The sequence below is a fragment of the Mobula birostris genome, chromosome 12, assembly GCF_030028105.1.
Source record: "Mobula birostris isolate sMobBir1 chromosome 12, sMobBir1.hap1, whole genome shotgun sequence".
NCBI lineage: Eukaryota > Metazoa > Chordata > Chondrichthyes > Myliobatiformes > Myliobatidae > Mobula > Mobula birostris.
This window is the reverse complement of record NC_092381.1, coordinates 14192982-14213855: the sequence shown is the minus strand read 5'-3', so window position 1 is coordinate 14213855 and position 20874 is coordinate 14192982. Positions and strand designations below refer to the sequence as shown.

At 42.4% G+C, this 20874-nt stretch overlaps 1 protein-coding gene across 4 annotated transcripts in view; it reads right to left on the bottom strand.

The window, feature by feature from the left end:
- Positions 1-20064, bottom strand: part of zzz3 (zinc finger, ZZ-type containing 3) — a 182851-nt gene extending 162787 nt beyond the window's left edge. For 2 of the 4 annotated variants that reach the window (XM_072273341.1, XM_072273343.1), the window contains exon 1: positions 18519-18749. The gene's annotated coding sequence lies outside the window, so the exon portion shown is untranslated. Of the gene's footprint in view, positions 1-18518; positions 18750-20002 lie in introns of those variants that run through there. The other 2 variants (XM_072273342.1, XM_072273340.1) reach the window with 2 other exon arrangements.
- Positions 20065-20874: the final 810 nt, after the last annotated feature.

Sequence of the window (20874 nt, the reverse complement as noted above, 5' to 3'; positions counted from 1 at the left end):
ATGAGGTCCTGAAGTGTGAGTTTCAGGAACTAGGCAGAAGGCTGAAGAACAGGACTTCAAGGGTGGCGTTCTGAGGATTGCTGCCAGTGCTACATGACAGTGATGGTAAGAATTGGTGGAGATTCCAGCTGAATGCGTGGCTGAGGAGTTGGTGCAGGGGGCAGGGTTTTAGATTTTTGGATCATTGGGATCTCTTCTCGGGAAGGTGGGACCCGTACAGATTGGATGGGTTGTACCTGAACTTGAGGGGGAGCAATATCCTTGCAGGTAGGTTCGCTGGCATAGTTCGGGAGGGTTTAAACTAATTTGCAAGGGGGATGGGACCCGGAGCGATAGAGCAATGGAAGAAGTGCATGGAGTAAAGCCAGATCTAACATATAAAGAGGCTTTGAAGAAAGAGAAGCAGAATAAAGGGTGTAAAGGTAGTAAAGTAGAAGGGCTAAAGTGCATGTACTTCAATGCAAGAAGAATCAGGAACAAAGGTGATGAACTGAGAGCTTGGATACATACATGGAATTATGATGTAGTGGCCATTACAGAAAATTGGCTGGCACCAGGGCAGGAATGGATTCTCAATATTCCTGCATTTCAGTGCTTTAAAAGGGATGGGGGGGGGGGAGGGGAGGAGGGATGGCATTACTGGTCAGGGATACTATTATAGCTACAGAAAGGGTGAGTAATGTAGCAGGATCCTCTTTTGAGTTAGTATGGTTTGAAATCAGGAACAGGAAGGGAGCAGTTACTCTATTGGGAGTATTCTATAGGCCCCCTGGTAGCAGCAGAGATACCAAGAAGCAGATTGGGAAAATGCCAGGGTTGTTATCATGGGTGACTTTAACTTCCCTAATATTGACTGGCACCTGATTAGTTCCAATGGTTTATACGGGGCAGAGTTTGTTAAGTGTGTCCAGGACGGATTCCTGTCACAGTATGTTGACAGGCCAACTAGGGGGAATGCCATACTAGATCTAGTATTAGGTAATAAACTGGGTAAGGCCACAGATCTCTCAGTGGGTGAGCATCTGGGGGACAGTGACCACTGCTCCCTGGCCTTTAGCATTATCATGGAAAAGGATAGAATCAGAGAGGACAGGAAAATTTCTAATTGGGGAAGGGCAAATTATGAGGCTATAAGGCTAGAACTTGTGGGTGTGAATTGGGATGCTGTTTTTGCAGGGAAATGTACTATGGACATGTGGTCAGTGTTTAGGGATCTCTTGCAGAATGTTAAGAATAAATTTGTCCTGGTGACGAAGATAAAGAATGGTAGGGTGAAGGAACCATGGGTGACAACTGAGGTGGAACATCTAGTCAGGTGGAACAAGGCAGCATACATGAGGTTTAGGAAGCAAGGATCAGATGGGTCTACTGAGGAATACAGGGTAGCAAGAAAGGAGCTTAAGAAGGGGCTGAGGAGAGCAAGAAGGGGGCATGAGAAGGCCTTGGCGAGTAGGGTAAAGGAAAACCCCAAGGCATTCTTCAATTATGTGAAGAACAAAAGGATGACAGGAGTGAAGGTAGGATCGATTAGAGATGAAGGTGGGAAGATGTGCCTGGAGGCTATGGAAGTGAGCGAGGTCCTCAATGAATACTTCTCTTCGGTATTCACCAATGAGAGGGAACTTGATGACGGTGAGGACAATATGAGTGAGGTTGATGTCCTGCAGCATGTTGATATTAAGGCAGAGGAGGAGCTGGGAGTTGTTAAAATGCATTCGGACAGGTAAGGCCCCAGGGCCTGACGGAATATTCCCCAGGCCACTCCATGAGGTGAGGGAAGAAATAGCTGAGCCTCTGGTTACGATCTTTATGTCCTCGTTGTCCACGGGAATGGTACCGGAGGATTGGAGGGAGGCGAATGTTGTCTCTTTGTTCAAAAAAGGTAGTAGGGATAGTCCGGGTAATTATAGACCAGTGAGCCTTACGTCTGTGATGGGAAAGCTGTTGGAGAAGATTCTTAGAGAAAGGATCTATGGGCATTTAGAGAATCATGGCCTGATCAGGGACAGCCAGCATAGCTTTGTGAAGGGCAGATCGTGTCTAACAAACCTGATAGAGTTCTTTGAGGAGGTGACCAGGCATCTAGATGAGGGTAGTGCAGTGGATGTGATCTACATGGATTCTAGTAAAGCATTTGACAAGGTTCCACACGGTAGGCTTATTCAGAAAGTCAGAAGGCATGGGATCCAGGGAAGTTTGGCCAGCTAGATTCAGAATTGGCTTGCCTGCAGAAAACAGAGGGTCGTGGTGGAGGGAGTACATTCAGATTGGAGGATTGTGACTAGTGGTGTCCCACAAGGATCGGTTCTGGGACTTCCACTTTTCATGATTTTTATTAACGACCTGGATGTGGGGGTAGAAGTTTGCAGATGACACAAAGGTTGGTGGTGTTGTGGATAATGTAGAGGATTGTCAAAGATTGCAGAGAGACATTGATAGGATGCAGAAGTGGGCTGAGAAGTGGCGGATGAAGTTCAACCCGGAGAAGTGTGAGGTGGTACACTTTGGAAGGACAAAGTCCAAGGCAGAGTACAAAGTAAATGGCAGAATACTTGGTAGTGTGGAGAAGCAGAGGGATCCGGGGGTACATGTCACAGATCCCTGAAAGCTTATGGGGTGTTAGCTTTCATAAGTCGAGGGATAGAGTTTAAGAGTCTCGACGTAATGATGCGGCTCTATAAAGCTCTGGTCAGGCCATACTTGGGAGTACTGTGTCCAGTTCTGGTCGCCTCACTATAGGAAGGATGTGGAAGCATTGGAAAGGGTACAGAGCAGTTTTACCAGGACGCTGCCTAGTTTAGAGAGTATGCATTATGATCAGAGATTAAGGGAGCTAGTGCTTTACTCTTTGGAGAGAAGGAGGATGAGAGGAGACATGATAGAGGTATACAAGATATTAAGAGGAATAGATAGAGTGGATAGCCAGCGCCTCTTCCCCAGGGCACCGCTGTTCAATACAAGAGGATATGGCTTTAAGGTAAGAGGTGGGAAGTTCAAGGGGGATATTAGAGGAAGGTTTTTTACTCAGATAATGGTTGGTGGTGGAATGCACTGCCTGAGTCAGTGGTGGAGGCAGATACACTAGTGAAATTTAAGAAACTACTAGATAGGTATATGGAGGAATTTAAGGTGAGAAGTTATATGGGAGGCAGGGTTTAAGGGTCGGTACAACATTGTGAGCTGAAGGGCCTGTACTGTGCTGTACTATTCTATGTTCTAATCTACCGAGATTCATTTTCCTGCAGGAATTTACAGGGACATAAAGAAATACAATAGAATTTCTGAAAAATAATACATAAACAAAGACTGACAAACGACCAATATGCAAAGAAAGACCAATTATGCAAATAAAAAACATAAATAATACTGAGAACATAAGCTGTAGAGTTCTTGAAACTGAGTTTGTACATTGTGGAATCAGTTCAGCGTGGAGGTGACTGAAATTAACTACACCAGTTCAGGAGCTTGATGGGTGTAGGGTAATAACTTTTACTGAACCTGGTGGTGGTGGTGGGACAACATATGGCTCCTGTACCTCCTGCCCGATGGTAGTAGTGAGAAGCATGCGTGGCCTGGATGGTGGGGGTCCTTGATGATGGATTACAACTACAAATAACTGTAAGTTAGTTTATGATATCAAATGTTCACAAAATTAAAATTTAGTGACAGTCCTTCATATTGACAAATAATACTACCCAGTAAGCAAATCCAAGCTGGAATCCAACTACAACAGGACCAAGACTAGGATTGAATTTACTGTCTTCAATACTGATTACCTCTCATAACTAATCTCCAAAATTGAATCCCAAGAATTCCTTACTGCAACCAAAAGCAGCAATTCTGGTGTTACTGATATCAAACCTGTGAAGCAACAGTGAATGGCAAAATTTATGAACATTATCCAATAATGCTTCTCAGAAAGTGGACAACGTGAACCTGGTGAAGGAACATCCTAAAAACTTTTCAATGATGCAGAAGACACAAAAATGTGTGGAATTGCGGATTGTGAGAAAAGAAGTACAAGGGATACAGTAGCAGAGACCAGTTGGGAATTTGGACAGCGAAATGACAAGTGGAGTTTAATTAGACAAGTATGAGGAGGTGCATTTTGCCAGGTTAAGTGGAAGAGGATATTATACAGTAAATGCCAGAACCTACAGGAGAACTGATATACAGAGGGTCCTTGGCGTGCAAGTCCATGGTTCCCTGAAAACAGTAATACAAATGAACAGGTTAGTAAAGAAGGCATATGGCATCCTTGCCTTCAGTCAGGGCATCAAGTATAAAAGTTACACTTCATCTGTCTAAAACTTTGGTTAGAACACATTTGAAATATTATGTGCAGTTCTGGTCACTACATGATAGGAAGGAGGCATTGGAGAGGATGCACAAGAGGTTAAGTGCCTTGCCTGGATGAGAGAATATTAGCCATAGGAGATTTTGGACAAACTTGTTTTTCCTCCTCAGTTTAGGCACAGGAGGCTGATGTGTGACCTTGTCGAAGTTTATTACACTATGAGGGGCATAAATAGGATATATGGTCTTTGATTTTATTTTTACAGGATGGAAATATCAAGCTTCTTCGTCTTACACAGAAGGTGGTAGGTACCTAGAATGAGCTGCCAAGGCAAGTGGTTGAAACAGATAAGACAGCAATGTTTAACCAGCACTTAAACAGACAGGCAACAGAGATACAGATTTGTTTAGATTGGCATCACGATTGGCACAGACGTTGTGGGCCAAAGAGTCTGTTCCAGTGCTGTACTATATTATATGTACTATTGCAATATATAAACAGCAGAAAATAAAATGTGCTAAATCGCCATCTCTGAGATGCTGAAGATTAGATGCAAATTTCAACTGCCTTCAAGAGGTGAAAATACGAGGGGTGATTGATAATTTGTGGCCCAGGGTAGAAGGAGTCAATTTTAGAAAACCTACCACATTTATTTTTCAACATAGTCCCCTCCTACATTTACACACTTAGTCTAGCAGTCGTGGAGCATATACTTTATACTTTATTGTCACCAAACAATTGATACTAGAACGTACAATCATCACAGCGATATTTGATTCTGCGCTTCCCACGCCCTGGATTACAAATCGATAGTAAATATTAAAAATTTAAATTATAAATCATAAACAGAGAATAGAAAAATGGAAAGTAAGGTAGTGCAAAAAAAAACGAGAGGCAGGTCCAGATATTTGGAGGGTACGGCCCAGATCCAGGTCAGGATCCGTTCAGCAGTCTAGATCTTAGACCTCCAGAAAGTGTCCACAGCTGGGGTGATTGATAAGATTGTGGCCTAGTGCAAAGGGAAAGTTATACAGCTCTCATTACATGCACATGCAGTTCAACGCTTTGAGTGATTATGCAGAAAGTTTGAAGTTAATAACTCATCTCCTTCTGCCTTAGGCCACAAACTCATCAATCACCCCGCTGTGGACACTTTCTGGAGGTCCAAGATCCGTATGCTCCACAACCGCTGGACTAAGTGTGTAAATAATGGGGGGGACTATGTTGAAAAATAAATGCACTAGGTTTTCTAAAATTGACCCCTTCTACCTTAGACCACAAACTTATCAAATACCCCTCGTAACTTTTCAAAAGTTCATTATTCCAACAGGATTGAAAACCAATTTATATATTTATTTTTTACAGCTGATATAATCCCTCAAAGCACTTCAGAATAAAGATCTGATACCAATCTATTCAAGGAAACGTTCGAACCTGGGCAAAGAAGGAAGTTTAAAGGATTAAGAGATGAAGAGTTGGTGAGATATGGGTAGAGGCAAGTGAAAGCAAAGCACTTCACCAGTGAGCAGCCATCAAAAATTAAGAGTTCCTTTGTTTTCTGTTGGTAGTGCAGTGGTTAACACAATGCTTTACATTACCAGTGACCCAGGTTCAATTCCCACCACTGTCAGTAAGAAGCTTGTATGTTCTCCCTGTGACAATGTGGTATTCCTCCCACAGTCCAAGGATATACCAGTTGATAAGTTAACTGATCATTGTAAATTGTCCCTTGATTAGGCTAGGATTAAGCCAGGGGCTGCTAGGTGGCATCCCAAAGGGTCGGAAGGGCCTATTCCATGCTGTATCTCAGTAAGTAAATACGTAAATAAATAAATAACTCCTGTTTTAAAACCTGGTGTATTCTTTACATTAAAAATACAATAACCATTGAACAAGTTTAGAATAAATCACAATAATGCAATTTAGGATAGTGCTCTTGGGCAAATATTTATGTAGTAATTAATTCAGTATTTTTCCCCTATTGCCTTTGAATATCACACATAACCCAATTGGTTAAATGAGTACAGAGTCTCCGTAAACAAGAACATTCTCCTACATTGGAACAATGTCAAAGTTAACTTAATTGCTACATGTATATCCAAACATACAGAGAAATTTCGTTCATGTATCCTAAGAAAGCAAAAGGAGAAATTATTAATGCAGGTTCGTACACCTTTAACTTTCTTTCTCAGTATGTGTCAATTGATCTGATCTCAGACAATAGTCACATGTTCAAGTTAACTGTCATCTGACTGTATGTATATACAACCTAACAAAACAATGTTCCTCTAGGCCAGGGGTTCCCAACCTTTTCTATGCCTTGGACCCTTACCATTAACCGAGGGGTCTGTGGACCCCAGGTTGGGAACCCCTACACTAGACCAGGGTGCACCCACAAAATATATCACACACAGCACATAAACCAAAATATTGCCATTCGTTAATAAAATATAAGTCAAAATGCATGTAGTGCACAGCACAGGTAAACACTAAGCAGTAAACAGCTTACTACAATTCACCAAACAACAGGAATTCTGCAGATGCTGGAAATTCAAGCAACACACATAAAAGTTGCTGGTGAACACAGCAGGCCAGGCAGCATCTCTAGGAAGAGGTGCTGCCTGGCCTGCTGCGTTCACCAGCAACTTTTATGTGTGTTACTACAATTCACCACTTCATCTCCACATTACATTGGGAAAATGAAAACTCAGCCAACATCTCCATACCTAACTAGTAGAGAATGAGGCACCATTTTAACCAAACAAGTATATCTAAGCATTTCACTGGTGCAATTACAAATAATATTGGAAGTGACAAATACATAAAACTCAGTCAAAGACAGTTCTAAGGGCAATGTGAAAGAAAAAGGCAAGGTGATTTAGGGAAGGATGCAACAACTCAAGGCTATGGCAACTGAAGGCATGACAACTAATAGCAAAGAAATTAAATCTGAGGTTGATCAACAAACAAGAAATAACAGAGAAATAATAACGTTGGCCAATGAGATGGGAGATGAATTAAATGAGTATTTTGCATCAGTCTTCAATGTAAAAGACACAAGCAGTGTGCCAGATGTTGAAGGGTGTGAGGGAAGGCACTCTTTAAGAAATGAGGAAGGCAGCAGAAAAGAAATTATAGACCAGTTAGCCTGACCTCAGTGGTTCCGAAGATGTTGGAGTCAATTGTTAAGGATGAGGTTATAAAGTACTTGGTGATACGGACAACATAGGACAAAGTCAGCATGGTTTCCATGAGGGACAATCTTGCCTGACAAACCTGTTGGAATTCGTTGAAGAGATTACACACAGGATACATAAAGGAACGCAGTGGATGTTGTATATTTGGACTTTCAGAAGGCCTTTGACAAGGAACCTCACATGAGGCTGCCTACCAAGTTAAGAGCCCATGGTATTACAGGAAAGTTACTGCCATGGTTTGAGCATTAGCTGATTGGTAGGAGGGAGCGAGTGGGAATAAAAGGATCCTTTTCTGGTTGGCTGCCAGTGATTAGTAGTGTTCCACAGGGATTGGTGTTGGGACTGCTACTTTTTATGTTGTATATCAATGATTTAGATGATGGAATAGATGGCTTTGTTTCCAAGTTTGCAGATGAAATGAAGATTAGTGGAGGTAGTGTTGTGGAAACAGGTAGGCTGCAGAAGGACTTAAGACAGGTTAGGAGAATGGGCAAGAAAGTGACAAATGAAATACAAAGTTGGAAAATACATGGTCATTTTCTACAGCAGTAGAAATAAATGTGCAGACTATTTTCTAATCAGGGAGAAAATCCAAAAATATGAGATGCAAGGGGACTTGGGAGTCCTTGTGCAGAACACCCTAGGGGTTGACTTGCATGTAGAGTTGGTGGTGAGGAAGGCAAATACATTGTTAGCTGTCACTTCAAGAGGTCTAAAATAGAAGAGCAGGGATGTGATGCTGAGGCACTGGTGAGGCCTGTCCTTCAGTATTGCAAATAGTTTGGGTTCCTCATTTAAGGAAAGATGTGCTGGCATTGGAGAAGGTTCAGAGGAGGTTCATAAGGATAATTCCAGGAATGAAAGGGTTGTCACATGAGGAACATTTGATAGCTCTGGGTCTGTACACGCTGGAATTTAAAAGGTTGGGGGGGGGGAGGGAGGAGGGAATCTCATTGAAATCTTCCAAATGTTGAAAGGCCTAAATAGAGTAGATGTGGAAAGGATGTTTCCCATGGTGAGGGAGACTAGGACAAGAGGGCACAACCTCAGGATAGGGGGCGTCCATTTAAAACAGATGCCAACAAATTTCTTTAGCCAGGGAGTGGCAAATTTGTGGAATTTATTACCACAGGCAGCTGTGGGGGTCACTGTTGGGTGTATTTAAGAGTGAACTCGACAGATCCTTGATTGAGCACGGCAACAAAAGGTTACAGGGAGAAGGCCAAGGAGGGGGGTTAAGGAGGGGAGAAAAGGATCAGTTTGATTGAATGGTGGAGAAAATTGGTCTATACATGGCAAATTGGTCTATTGTTGTCACATGTACTAAGGTACAGTGGAAGATGATCTTGCATACTACCCAGACAGATAATTTCATTACAACAATGTACTGAGATAGTGCTAAATAAAGCAATGGAATTCAGACCATGTTATAGTTACAGAGAAAGTGCAGTGCAGCGAGGCAATAAGGCCAAAACAAGTAGATGATTAGGTCAAGAGTCCATCCATGGGACCTTTCAGTACTCTTAGAACAGCAGAACAAAAGTTGGGAAACACAAGGAAGAGAGGCTTATGGAGGCATCTGACACAAACTAGCCATTGTAATTTATATATCCTGATGTGGGAGTGGCAACTATATTCCCAAGTACCATGCAATATCCACACCCAACTGTTAAACAGAAACACTGTATCCCAAACGTTTTTCAGATATATCTGAGCAAGATTTTGGTGGGGGGGGAGAAGGGGTGGATGAAACCCTGATCATCTCTCACCATGCACGGCAAATCACAGCATATGCTGCCCATGATCTGTCAAATATAAAGCACTGGTATCCGCAAGACCACAGCTGAACTGGAACTTTATCCATGTATCCAAAGTGGCTACTGGAATAAAGCCACTACTAGAACAGTGACTCAAAAGAAATCCAGGACAGAGAAGAAAAGACACATTGCTTCACAGTCTGAAGAAACAATGCACTTTTTTAAGGATTCCTTTTCAGCTAGTGTCTCACGAATCACTGACATAAAATATGTGAATACTTTACTACATATGGTACAGCAATATCAGCCCCCACTCTACCAACTCCTCCCATGCTTTGTAATAAGACACAGACACAAAAGTTTTCCACATGAGATTTGAACCTTGAAGAATCTAAGAACGAAAATAAACAATATTGCTCTTCAAAACTTTGATGAACCTGAACCAGTCTGGCTAAAATTCAGTATTACAGAACCAGATTATTAAATTAGAGACCAGGAAGTAAGACTGCTCTAAATAATCCATCACAAACATAAAGCTTAAATTACTAGTTAATGATAAGGACAAAATATACATAGAGTCTACGCCAACTTGATCAGTCCATCCATATCCTATCCTACAGAAAATGCACAAATCCTTTTATTCTGCACTCTCTTGAAGTATTTGTTGCAACACAACAAGAACAATCGTGGGTATATGTAATCTTAAAACGATGCTTAGCTGAATTGCAGAAAAATAAAAATCAGGAAATTATATGTTTTATTTTTGAAACTCTGGCTTGTTTTAGTGACCATTCTGATTCCTCTAATACCAAGATGAAGTTTTGATGGTCATAACATAATGGACTCAAAACCAGCTATTTGATTTGATTGCATAGCAATTCAGTATTAAAATACAACTGTTTAATAAAAAAATACCCCCAAGAATAGATCCTCGCATTTCCCTCAACTCCCCCAACTTCTCATTTACATGCTCTCTGTTGGAAACATCATAGAGAAAAAAACAAATCAGATTCAACATGCAAGTTTGAAGACAGCTCTTTCACCACACATTTTGGCAGTTCTTGTACTGCCTCTGACATAAGTGCACATAGCCAATACCTAATATTAGGTGAATTAAAATGTTTTCCAGGTAAATATCAAAAAGTCAGAAGTCATGTTCTTTATTCCTCTCTCAAGCTCTTTTCGCCAACCATTAACAACATCCCTCAAAATAACAGCATTCCATTTTATCGGAAGTAAAAATGTGACTACGTGCGCTGTCCTTTACCAATTCACTTCCAACTGTCACTTCCATGCTCTCTGGCTCAATTTATCAGAAATGTAATTCACATATAAATTTTTCGATCTCAAGATCCTACCATTCCAATAGTATTTTGACCAATTTTCCATCTTTCACCCACCAAAATCTCATGTTTTTTTTGTCTGCCTAAATTCTAACTCAAAATCCTGTTTGCTTCTGCACTTACTTACCAACATTACCTTCATCTCTAAAAGCACACTGTAAACGTAACTTTGCTAGATCAAATAACGACAGCACAAAGAGATCGTTACTTATCTTTCCATTCGTTTATTTCTTCGAGCTCAGCCGGCGAGTGAACTTAGACCCAACATCAGGGAAAGACCCTTTCTCATCTCCCCGGCGGTTCTACAAGTTCACTGCCTGATGTCAGAATTGTCGGAAGTTATAAGGCCACCGATACAAAGGAACAATCAGTTTGATAACTATTCCGGTCAGGTCAATAGACTATTGATACAAAAGTACAATCAATTTATTAGACACTCCAGCCACCTTAATTAAATAAAAGAATGTCCTACCTGGTTTGCTGGAGCCACAACTTAATTACAAAGATAAGAACATCCGCCAAATTTATGCTTTAATTAAGAAAGGAATGTTCTGTCTAATTTTCATCAGGTTCTGTTTTTTGTCAAAATCAAAAGGTGTGAAAAGCCCAGAGACATCTATGCGGATCTGGGTAAACTTTAATTATCTTGCTCCAAAGAAGGCAGCTGTGAGACATTATTCAAACACACTGCAGTCACAGACATAGTCAGTACTGAATCCATTGTTTCACAGGAATCTTGAGAATCCACCTTTCCTTTAAACTTTATCAACATCAAATTTTAAATATTTATCCTTATTTTCAAAAACCCTCAAGTACTTGTGCGACTTATCACACCTCCCTTTACAAATCTCCAAGATCACAGAACCCCTCAGTTAAGGACACATACACATTCCCAACTTCAATTGTTGGTACCCCATCTCAAATCCTCTCAGTGACTCAACTGGACAACGGGGGCAAGAACGTCCCCAACGTTGCCCTCACCCTGATGGCCAGCTTCGTATGTGGCTGCATCAGGTTGTGTGTAGAACCCAGGTATGTGGGCACCAAGTACTACTATGTGCCCAGGTTCTACCTGTCGCCCTGGCTACGAAGGATGGGTCTGGCCCCACTCCCGTGCAACGCCCCAGTCAGCTGGTCGTTGCCGGCATACCTGTCCTACGTAGCAAAGTTCTTCCAGGAGAACGCTTTTGACCACAGGGCCATCAGGCAGTGGTCGGCACATAGTGTCCTGCAGGCACTGCAGGAGAAGGACGTGATGGACACAGTGGGGTGGTTCCCTGAGCAGACCGTCCAGTTCATCTGGCAAAATGCCTCACCGCCAGATCTCACCAACAGGCACCAAGACCTCGCCTGGCTGGCGGTGAGAGGGGCCCTCCCAGTCAGAGCCCTCCTGTACGCCCGAAACGTCGTCTCCGCACCCCACTGCCCACGGGAGGACTGCAATGAGGAGGAGTCTGTGACCCAGCTCTTTGCACACTGCCAGTTCGCAAAGAGGGTGTGGAGGAGGATGGATGGGCTAGTGTCATGTTTTATCCCCAGCAGCTGCATAACAGAGGACTCTCTGATCTACGGGCTGTTCCCGGGGACGCACATGGAGACCAACATCCGGTGCTGCTGGCAGATCATAAACTCGGTGAAAGACGCTCTTTGGTCGGCCCGAAACTTGATGATCTACCAGCACATGGAGATGTCCGTGGGAGGATGCTGCCGACTGGCACATTCTCGGCTGCAGGAGTACGTGCTGAGGGACGCACTGAAACTCGGTGCAGCCACCGCAAGGGCCCGGTGGGGAAGGACCACAGTATAGGTTTCTCCACCCGTGAGAATGGGAGGGGTCAGTGGGCGGGGAGTATACCCCTCAACAATGATATGCTGAGCTGAACTACTGGAGTGCCACGTAGGTGAGTATAATGCAAACGTATGTAAAGGATGAAAAGTTATTGAATGGTTTATTGTATATATTTATTTTGAATAAAGTATATTTTGAAATTAAAAAAAACTGGTAGAAGTCTTATATTTGAGTGAGATGCTATATTTGTTATATTTGATTCAGCATTCACAGCCTAAGCTATTATTTTGGGTGCAATGCTAGAAGGTGTTGCACTGTCACAGGTGCTATCTTTTGAGTGAAATTTTAAACCTTCATTGGCAGAGAGCAAAAGATCGCAAGGAAATCCCCCCACCCCCAAGAACAGGTAAACTAGCTCTGGGTAATGATTAGTTGGTCATTATTATGTGTTTTTTTTAAATAAAAGCTTTTCTGCACAAATTCTCTACCACATTGCTTGTGTTACAGTAACTACACTTCAAGGAAAACTTTACTGGCAATACACACAAAATGCCAGAGGAACTCAGCAGGTCAAGCAACATTATGGAGAGAAATAAAACAGTCAATGCTTTGGGCCTGCACAGCATTAAACATTTTGTTCCTCCAACACTATGTACGTTGCTTAAGATTTCAAACATCTGCAGAATCTCATGTTTTAAACTTTGCTAGCTGCCCTAAGAAACTTCTTGTACAAGTACAAACTATCACATGCTTAAAACCCTGTGACCAGTCTTTTGGGCATCTGCTTTTGTATCTACTGTGTCCAATAGGTGCTTAAAGCAGCAGTCCCCAACTACTGGGCCGCAGAGCATGTGTTACCGGGCCGTGAGGGAACGATATGAGTCAGCTGCACCTTTCCTCATTCCCTGTCACGCACTGTTGAACTTGAACATAGGGTTGCCAACTGTCCCGTATTAGCCAGGACATCCTGTATATTGGGCTAAATTGGTTTGTCCCATACGGGACCGCCCTTGTCCCATATTTCCCCGCTAAGGTAGAGCATTCCTATGAAACCTTCCATGCCGAAATGGCGTGAAGCGAAGAAGCAATTACCATTAATTTATATGGGAAAAATTTTTCAGTGTTCCCAAACCCAAAAAATAACCTACCAAATCATACCAAATAACACTAACATATAGTGAAAGCAGAAATGATATGATAAATACACGGCCTATATAAAGTAGAAATAATGTATGTACAGTATAGTCAGGAAGATTAAAGCAAAACGATTTGTGGGGGGAAAAAATCAGCACGCACGCGCATGCACATGGCTATGCACACGTCACGCATGCGCACACAGGTACCCGCGCAAGGCTTCATGGTCATGGTAGTCTTTCCTGGAGTAAAATGTCCCAGGATTTGACGACTACTTTTGTCCCTTATTTGAGAGTGAGAAAGTTGGCAACCCAAACTGTAAAAGACATGTTTAGGTGAGTTTAACCCTACTTGAACAACACCCTCTCCCCCCCCCCCCGCCCCGTCAGCAAGAATATTGTCAATATTAAACCGGTCCGCGGTGCAAAAAAGGCTGGGGACTCCTGGCTTAAAGCACCTTGGGATGTTTTATTCCGCCCCAGTGACTAAATGTAAAAGCCAATTTAAAATGCAGATTTTTAATTGCATGTCTGCAGAGGAATGAAATGGAATTTAAAAAAAGACATTCTGCAAATCTAAATAAAAATTAGTAAAATTTCTTGGATCTGTTAACTTTTATTTTAGAAGGATCTAGGGCAAATGAAAGGAATTAAGGTCAGCTTAGATGCACAGTTGGGTCAGCACGGATCATCTGAACAGTAAGGCCTGTTTCCATGCTGTTTAACCTTATGTTTTACATAAAACCTTCCAGTCAAGATAACACCGAGTTGTGCTGTCTGTCAAGATCTCTGACTTATTTTCTTTTAAGGTTCATATGGATAGGTTTGGGGACAGCACAGGGAGTTTGGCGTTAAGACTGAGAAACAGGAATAAGGAGAGTTAGAGGTCAGGCCTTAGTCCAGATCAGAGTACTCGACAGTCAAAGGCAAGTGATCCCCATAGACAGGTGGCAGGCAGTGCTGTGGATGAAGACCAGCAATCCCCATGGTCAAGGCCCTGAGAATGAGGGCTAGTTTCCCCTCCTTACCCCGACTCAGTGAGATCCTCCAAGGTTGGTGGGTCCTGGGATCAGAGGTCCATGAGAGTGGGATGCAGGGGGGGCTGATGACTGCCAGGTCAGCATCTCCTGGGATCAGAGGTCCATGAGAGTGGGATGCAGGAGGGCTGATGACCGCCAGGTCAGCATCTCCTGGGATCAGAGGCCTGTACAAGTCTGGAGTTCAGGGTCCCAACATCAGCGAATTCTGGGGTCAAAGTTCATTTATTATCAAAGTATGGACAGTATACAACCTTGAGAGTCATCTGGCAGGCAGCCACAAAACAAAGAAACAGCACAGAACCCATTTAAAGGAAAAACACACACAAGACCATCAAACATGTGGGGGGGGGGGGAGGAACAAATCACGCAAACAACAAAAAAAATGAATAACACACAGATACTGAATCATACTGGTCAATACCGAAGTCAAGGCTCAATGTTAAAGCCTTGAGTCAGCATGTCCAGAAGCTGGAGACTCAATGCTTGCAAATCTGGAGGCCTGGAGGAAACCTGTTTTGGAGTTGGAGACCTGTCTGTGTGTGAGTGTGCGCGAGAAATGGAGGAATGGGACTTGTTTTGCTTTGTTACTGTGGCTATAATGTTGCTTGTGTTGTTTTGCTGAACATCATGGTCAGGCTTTGTTGGCGCTGGAATGTGTGAACAAACTTGCACACTGCCCCAAGCACATCATCAGGTTATGTTGGTTGTTAACACAAACAACACATTTCACTGTATGTTTCAATATACATGTAACAAATAAATGAATCTGAATCTGAAAACTGATTTGAGTGTAGTTTCAACTCCAGCCTTCAGGACATCTACGATCCACCACCAGATTCCTAATGAAGTTCAAGAGGGAACACAGACTACCCTGGACTTCCTAATATTACACAGACAAGTCTATTGGCTGAACCCGTGCCAGTTCAAGGTGGCAAATCATCTTTATACATTGCTTTTCAGTGAACAAAAATGACAGTATCAAGCAGCGTACAAACACAAGAGATTCTACAGATGCTGGAAATCCAGAGTAACACACATAAAATGCCTGAGGAACTCAGCATCTAACAGTTGCATTTCAGGTCAAGTTTTCACCCCGAGTCCCCTCCAGCATTTTGTATGTTACTCTAACAAGCAAAGTATGTTAATTTTATGTAATTGCACTTTTTTAAAAAATTGTGCATCATTTTAATATTCCATGAGTTATTTAGATTAACTCAATTTTTAAATACTTTTTAAAAATCACATCTGACTCAACAGCATGTGTGCATTATTTACTATATATTAACTGAAACAATGTTTGGTTAGGTGCAGAGGCAAGATACAACAGGCCTCAGCCAGGAAATGAGGCATTTAAATTGGTCTAACACTGAACAATGGAACAACATAACATTAACCCAGGTACTCTATTCACCAAACCAGTCAGCTTCCCAGTGATATCCCCAAGTACTGGAAAAGATCTTCAAAGATACCCCAAAAGCTGGCAGCATACTGCATCAGGAACAGAAAGAAACTTTTATACAGCACTTTTCATGAGCGCAGGGCAGGATTAGTTAAAGAAAACCAAGAGAAGAACAGAACAGGTCTGTTTCAGATCCAGCAATGGGGTGCCATTAAGGAGCACTGAGTTACAATCTGAAAAGCCTAGAAGTGACTGAAGACACAGTAATGTGGTTAACTCTTCCAATACCCCCTAATATACCCCCATCAAACTCTTCTGTCCAACTACAATTAGGGAGGAGCAATACACGTGGGCCTAGCTGATACCGCCCATACCTGAAAAACAATTTTAAGTAGTGAGCAAAAGATACAAATGGATTACAGGAACATGGTTTGTGTGGAAAATGAAAAAAAGATGTTTTTGACAGAAACAGAAAATGGTACTTTTTAACAGAACTAAATACATGTCTAAAGAGGGATTAGTTATATTCGTCACGTGTACATCAGAACATGCAGTTAAATTTTACAGGCTGACTTGATATATCAGTTCATAATACAAGGAAAATTGATCACTGAGCGCACAAGAGTTTAGACAAATGGATCTGGTAGTACAGTGGAGATGAAATGCCCAGGATGAGCCATGTGAATTGCAGGGCCGGTTTGCTCCTGCATCTTTTGCAGTTGAGTTCTTACCCCAATGTGCTGTAAATACAACAAACTACTCTAAAAGTGCACTCACACTTACAATGCCCGAAACACAGCAGCCAATTTGCACACAGGTTTCCTATAAGCTACAAACTGACAAAGAGGAGACAAAATGTTTGCAAGCAATTCTGATTGAAAGATATTGCCAGTACATTTAAGGATGTAGACATGGACATTAAGGATATACAGCCTACTATCTTTCAAAATAATACCACATGAACGGATAGGGCTATTGTGTAGCATCCCAAAAGACCGTGCAGTCCACAGCAGTGAGGCACTAAACACATCATTGAAATCAAGTCACTGGCTTGGGATTTAATATCAAACCTTTTGAGAGCCAAAATATCTGGATGGGTATGGCTTTGTTCTTTATTTTCTATTTCCCCCACACAAAACTCAACCAAATTCTAAAATGCAGTACTAACATGAAAAGTCAGTCAGTGCAGCTTTTGCAGATGAATCTGCATGACATCTATACTTTGACTAACTTCTACAGATGTATAGTGGAGAGTATATTGACAGGCTGCATCACAGCCTTAAATGGAAACAATGCCCTTGAACAGAAAATCCTACAAAAGGATACGGCCCAGTCCATCACGGATAAAGCCCTCTCCCAACTCCGAGCACATCAACGGAAAGTGCTGTCACAGGAAAGCACGACCCCTAACTAGGGCATGCTCTCTTCCACTTCTGGTATCTGAAAGAAGGTACAGGGATCACAGGACTCCCACTACCATGTTCAGGAATAGTTATTACTCCTCAAGCAATGTTTCATGTAGATGTGCTCAACTGAAACACTTGCCCCATGATTGAAATGTTCTCATAACCTATGGACTCACTTTCAAGGACTCTTCATCTCTTGTTCTCAATATTTATTGCATATTTATTTATTATTACTTCTTTATCTGCTTGCAGAGTTTATTAATTTTTGTACACCAGTTGAATGCCCAATTTGGGGCATTTTTTCATTGATTCTATTATGGCTATTATTCTATTGAGTATGCCCACAAAAAAATTGTATCTTGGAGCTGTAAATGTACTTTGATAATAAAGTTACTTTGACCTTAGAATTTAACCCTGGAAAACATGCTTTTTAAACTCTGAAGTTGTGACAATTTCATACTTCAGCATAGAATAAAGCTGATTACCCACAACACAAAATGGCAATTTTTAATATATATATTTTTAAATACATAGCTATGCACCACGAATCCAAAGGCCACATACAGAGTTTGCATCGACTATCCCACAATTCATTTAGATCATGTTTCCGTTACCAGAAGTTCCTGCTCAGAGTCTATGATCCAATGACGAAAGCAAAACTAACAAACAGTCCCATCCTTTTCCAACCGATATATCCAAAAATTCAAAATAACAAGCCGCCACTATAAGAGAACTAATCTTTATGTAATTCGAGTTCCATTATTCTTCCAAGACACAAGAGCCCGAGTTTTGGCACTTTTGATTGAGACCTTTAGAGACAGGAACAGACGGGTATGAATCAAAGCAGCGCAAGATAAAAAAAAATCAGTTTTAGCCAGATGGTTGCGTTATTTTCTTGAATACATATACATCAGCGCGAAATTGGAATATTAACAGTAATACGTCCACTGAGTAATAAAGGATACGATTAGATATAAATCTATTGCAATAATAATACAAACAAAAAGCGATTTGATCACGTTACTCGGTATTTTAAAGACGCGATTAAACACATGGCCCAACCGGGTGGCTCCTCCACACACGTGGAAACTTCCACCTGTCTCAGACACACACAAAAAGAAACTAATGTTCAGAGATGTTTCCGATTGCAAACTGACCTTAAAATGACCATTATCCCAACATATGCGAAGGACTGCGTTCAGCCACGCAACGAGCTCCACACACACAAAAAGTGGCCGGGACTTTGAAAGCCAAAAAAAAAACAAACATAACCTTCGCCGGGAGCCACAGGGCTGCATCCCTGCCGAAACTGCACTAAGGCCACGTGTTCCGCATATTTATCACCAAATAAAACGGCTTGCTTCGCCACAAAGTGCACACAAAGCCGAGCTGCGAGGCACACTGGCCACTAGGTCTACAGCAAATGAAATTAATGCAGCAGTTGGACACTCCGAGTGGAAAAAGGCGGCTGCATGCGCGCACACGCACACAAAACATGTACCTTATAGAGACATACAAGCACATAAATGAGCAGGCATTAAAAAATCAATGGTGACAGAATGCAAGCAATATACGGTATGTATATTGTCTTGTGCATTAAGAAATTACAAGTTTTCTGATATACAATATCAGGAAACAATGTACAATAACAGGCAATATTATTTCACATTCACGCTATTTTGTAAAGTGATTTTTTTTTAACTCCCCAGTGCAGGGAGCAACATTTCAACGTGCAGAACAGCCCCTTTGAAAATATATTAGAGCATCAGGAGGAACTTCGCTGTTCCCTTTTCTTTCTTTACAATTGTACGAGTTGAGAAAGGGCATTGGGTAGTAATTTCTTCTGGAGAGTGATTGGGGAAAAGTTTGGAGCACAGTGGGGAGGGGGTAAAGTGGGAAAGGAGAGGTGGTATTGGGTCCCCAGGATAAAGGGAGAGAGGACGGTGAGGGGAGAGGAGGCTAAAGTTGGGGGGTGTCGAGGCGGGGCTAGGGAAGCAAGCGGACGTGAAGGCGGGTCAAGGGGGATAAGGCAAGGGGGTAATGAGAGAGAAATGCAGTGTGAGTGTTGGGAAAAGTTTGGAGAGGTGGGGAATGCAAAAAGGGTTGTTTTCCAGGATTCAGAATGTCTATTCTCTCGCCAGAGGATCCCAACCCGAGTTTATCCCTGCCTCACCCACACATTCTCTCAATTAGACCCCAATTGGAGACAAATCTGAAGGGGGGTAAGAGTGAAAACAAAAATCGGCGAGAAAACCGAGGAATAAAATGGAGGAGTAGCTGAAGCATCAAAGCAACAATGAGCTGCCTCCGGAGGGAAGGGGGTAGTTTAATCCGCCCCCCCCCTCCCGCGGCTGAGTGACGGAGTTGGGTTTATTTCAGCGCCCGACCGCGTGGCGCCGTTGGCTGCGGGGAGGAGGAGGGCCCGCCCGCTCCTTCCTCTGCTGCTGCTACCGCCGCAGGCTCCGTCCGCCCCGGCCTTCCTCACTCCCCACTTCTCTGCTTCCTTCCTCCCCCCGCTTCGGTTTCTTTTCACACCGGCAGCTAGCCTCGCCCGTTTGCGCTCGATCACACATACTCCTCTCCTCCCCTCATCCCACCGGTCAAGGGGGAGACGCGGCCATGGGGCCACCGCTCCACTTACCTCACTTCCGCAACGGCTTGCAGCGCGCCCGCCCGCCATCTTGGCCCTGGCCATGCCGCCTCCCAGAATCCATTGGGGCGGCCTGGCCAGGCTCATCCCCTGCCCAGTGCAGGGAGAGCACCCAGTAGTAGGGTATTCCCTCTGTTATCATTCCTCCCAGCAAGACCATTTCTAAACAAATTCCTACTTTTCTCATCTACTCTACCCTTCAAGTAAAAGAGTGCAATATTTTCTTAAGTCATTACTTTGTTTCGGAATTGGTTCAATATTGTCACATTGAAAAGCTTGTCTTGCATACTGCTCATATAGATCAAATCATTACACAATAGGTCAACCGAGGTAAAATAATAACAGTGCAGAATAAAGTATAACAGCTATAGAGAAAGTGCAGTGCAGGTAGACAATAAAGTGGAAGATGATAATGAAGTAGATCGTGAGGTCAGAAGTCCATCCTGTTGTTCAAGCCCGGTGGTACATGCTTTCAGGCCTGTGTATCTTCTGTCATTCCTCCCAACATCTTCAAGATCGTTTCTTTCTAAATTCATGCTTTTCTCACCCACTTTATCATTTAAATAAAAGGGAGCAATAATTTGTTACTGGACCAAGTATGGATGTTTGAAATTGGCTTATTATTGTTACAGTGAAAAGATTGTCTTGAATACTGTTTATACAGATCAAATCACACAGTGCATTGAAATAGTACAAAGTTCAAAGTAAATTTATTATTAAAGTATGTATATTGTCACCCTATACTACCCTGAGATTCATTTTCTTGTAGAAATTCACAGCAGAACAAAGAAATATAATAAATTTCAAAACTACATGCAAAGACTGAAAAGCAACCATTGTATTTGCAGTTTGTCTTTTGCACA